Source organism: Pinus tabuliformis, chromosome 9, assembly GCF_031772625.1.
Source record: "Pinus tabuliformis cultivar Carrire ecotype Pingquan chromosome 9, CPIR1, whole genome shotgun sequence".
Taxonomy (NCBI): Eukaryota; Viridiplantae; Streptophyta; class Pinopsida; order Pinales; family Pinaceae; genus Pinus; species Pinus tabuliformis.
The window spans coordinates 294,666,029-294,669,433 of record NC_142307.1 but is presented as its reverse complement, the minus strand read 5'-3'; the positions used below and the strand labels follow the sequence as shown (position 1 = coordinate 294,669,433).

Here is a 3,405-nt window from a genome sequence, read left to right as displayed (position 1 = left end):
GAAGAATACCAACCACAGCTACCAAAATTCAACAGTTTGTTTAGTTTCACTTGTCTTTTTATCTATCCCTGTGGTCAATGTTGAAACAAATAATTTCTTAATTAAAACAAACTATTCAGCTTGCTATTCAAGTGAAAGGTTGACAGATGGGTTTTATAATTTTATACAATTCCCGATAGTGATGAGAATCGTTGTAAACTAATAGAATTCAAATCAATGAAAGTTTAAGCAAGTCAAGGTTGTACATTAGGTATTTTGAAGGACATTCTCTTACATTTGGCCGTTTGATTATGTGTTTGTTTATCAATGGCAGGTTCTCCATGGGTTGTACTCAGTCGAAGTTTCATGGAGTATTGTGTTGTTGGATGGGATAATCTACCAAGAACAGTGTTGATGTATTTTTCAAATGTTGTGCTAGCACAGGAAGGATACTTTCACACTGTTGTTTCCAATGCCCCAGGATTCAAAAACACGACTGTAAACAGTGATCTGCACTATCTAGTTTGGGATGTGCCTCCAAAACCAGAGCCTCATTATCTTGAGCTAAGTGATTTTCAGGCCATAGAAGAGAATGGTGCTGCTTTTGCTAGGCGGTTTCATCAAGATGATCCAGTGCTTGACAAAATTGACAGAGTTTTTTTGAAACGGAGGCAAGGTCGAGTTACTCCTGGTGGTTGGTGTGCCAGGAAATTTAGCAAAAGAAAAGATCCCTGCTGTTCAATTGAGCCAAGGAAATGTATTAAAGGCTATGAGAGAGCTTCAAGATGTAATTTTGGTTAGGATCTTCAAACATTGTGGTTCAAAGATCCCTGATGTTCAATTGAGCCAAGGAAATGTATTAAAGGCTATGAGAGAGCTTCAAGATGTAATTTTGCGCTACCAACCAACAATCCAATTGTGTATTGACTATCTATTTGCCTTCGGGTATTTATCCAACGCTTTTTATGAACAAGAGTTGGCATTACCACTCTAGAAATATTCTATCATCCTGGACTCCATCTTTTTGGAGGTATAGAATAACCTGGGTGATGCATTGAAAATTTATGGGGAAAGTGGACGAAGAAATTGCTTGTTACCAGAACTACCTTCAAATTTAGGAAAATCATCCTCAGGCTCTGACAAATTCTGGGGGTATTTATATGGAATGGAATATGGTAAATTTGGTTGCTGCTCCTTTTTGTGGGATCCAACTGATATATAATGCAGGGGATGTCAAAGGTTCTCAAACAGTTTCCTTCAATTTTCCAAATGATAAGAAAACAATAAACGAGGTGGGAATTGCCATGGTCATGCTCAAAAATGTTGCAGAGGCTAAATTGAGGTCTATTGCAGGTACATGCATTTCTGAAGAACAAAACCAATATGTGGATTCTGAATCCATGTTCACACATATGGTTTTCAAAGAACATTGTCATGGGATTAAGCTTTCCAATAACAAGCAGTCACTTGAGAATAGAACAAAAGGATAACTTCTTATAGCTCCAGATGAAGATGCACTGAATGTTTTGGCAAACTTCATGGCTAATGAATAACGATATGTTGTATAAATTCTACATATTTACAACGTAGAACCAGATTATATTAACACAACATTGGTAACTGTCTTCCATAATTTTATAAGGGAGGATTTTGGTGACATTGTTGTATTCTTAATGAGGCAAGAGAGAATTGAAAGACTCCTGCAAAAGTAGGCTACACATTTGTTTGAGAAAATACCACAATTATCTGTTGTTGTCGGAGTAGAAAATTGCCTTGGGATAATGGAGGTCCTTCCAAGTCCATGGTTGAACTCATTTCCACCAGCTATTCTGTGCTTATAGATACTACTCCAAGGGAACATAGCCTGGTCATTTCACATCCAAAGTTAACAATCGTGCAAAAAGAATCTTCAGACATAGAGCTGGATTTTGCAAATCTGAGTTTTGAGGTAGTCTCACAACTGGTAGGTTGGTTCGATGAACTAGCCAATGAGATTAATTCAAGTATACTTTAAAATGAAGATCTTCAGACAACTAATCCTTATATAAAAATTCTAGTGCGCCAGGTGGATGAGAATTGTCTTTCACTGACATTAGATTGGCCTAGTCCTAATGCCATTAATAGAATGAGGCAGCCGAGAATGGAAGAAGAACGAATAAGGCAATGGAACATCAGTTTCATTGTTTTCATGACCAAAGCAGATGGTAAGGCAGCCGAGGATGAAATGCAAGAGTTTAGCTAGGGTGAATTGGTTACACTTCCTTTCCAAGACGATGAGCATCAAATGAACATGATCGACACCATGGCAATGTGTGTGGTTGATTGTAGTTGTGCTTATAAGCAAGAAATAATGGGAAGGGGACGTGACCTTCAATTGATGAATTTCTTACTTTACCTTAGATTAAAGGAGCATACATACTACATTTTTCCGACCTATTCATTTTCTCAAGAAAAACTACTTCAAACACCGTAGACAAGGCTTTTCACCATGGTAACTGAAAGTGGACAATGGATACCACCACTTTTATCCCAACAGGAAGGCATGAGAAGTCTAGAAAAGGAGAAAGGTTGTAGTGCAACTTATACTGCTGGAAAGAGTGGGTGGGTTGATCTAGAGCGCTCCTCAATTGACAAACAAAAAGGCGGATTTGAAGACACATTGAAAGCCTTCACCCTGGAAAGAAATCAGATAAAAGAAGCTATGGATTTTTCCTTGGATAACATTGATGCCACAGGGTTTGATGAGACTTGTGCATTATTGTGGGATATAGATACTTCTGTAAAGATGGGAAAATTTCCATATTCAAATACTTCTAGTGAATCTGACCCGAACAACAAAGATGACATTGTCTTAATTGATTATGTAAGGGTAATTTTGTGGATAATAAGGAGAAATCTAATATTGGGAATGGAAACGCTTCTAGAGTCTATGGATGCCAAGCAAGGCTACGAGGAAATTTTGTTGCATGCTCAATCTGCTCACATGCTTCACTCTGGAATAAAACCAAGTTCAAATTTTGATCATACTATGTATGAAGATGTTATAGTCAAAGATATTATTTTGTGTTTGAAAGCAGCAAGCGAAGAGCAGTGGGAACAAATTGAGTGTGCAATCGATGATGGTACTGGGATTAACTTTTGATATGCACATGGATGGACTTTCTTTAATTGGACTGCAGATTCTTAAGGAAATTCTACTATTCATAGGGCATTGTGTGACCATCGTTACCAAGAATTAGTTGAAGTAGTTATTTCAATGGGCAAAGGAGATTTATCAACACAAGAACCACAATAGTAGTATAGTACGCTGTAGAATTTCTTCCATCAGAGATTATTAGGGACAGAAATATCATTGCATATTAACTTGAGCTCACAATATGATACACCAAAATTATGTGACAAGGCCACTCGATGCATATGTTTGCG

The 3,405-nt window shown here is 37.4% G+C and overlaps 1 pseudogene; it reads left to right on the top strand.

Moving 5' to 3' along the window:
* Positions 1 to 306: 306 nt before the first annotated feature.
* Positions 307 to 780, top strand: LOC149148359 (beta-glucuronosyltransferase GlcAT14A pseudogene; annotated as a pseudogene).
* Positions 781 to 3,405: the final 2,625 nt, after the last annotated feature.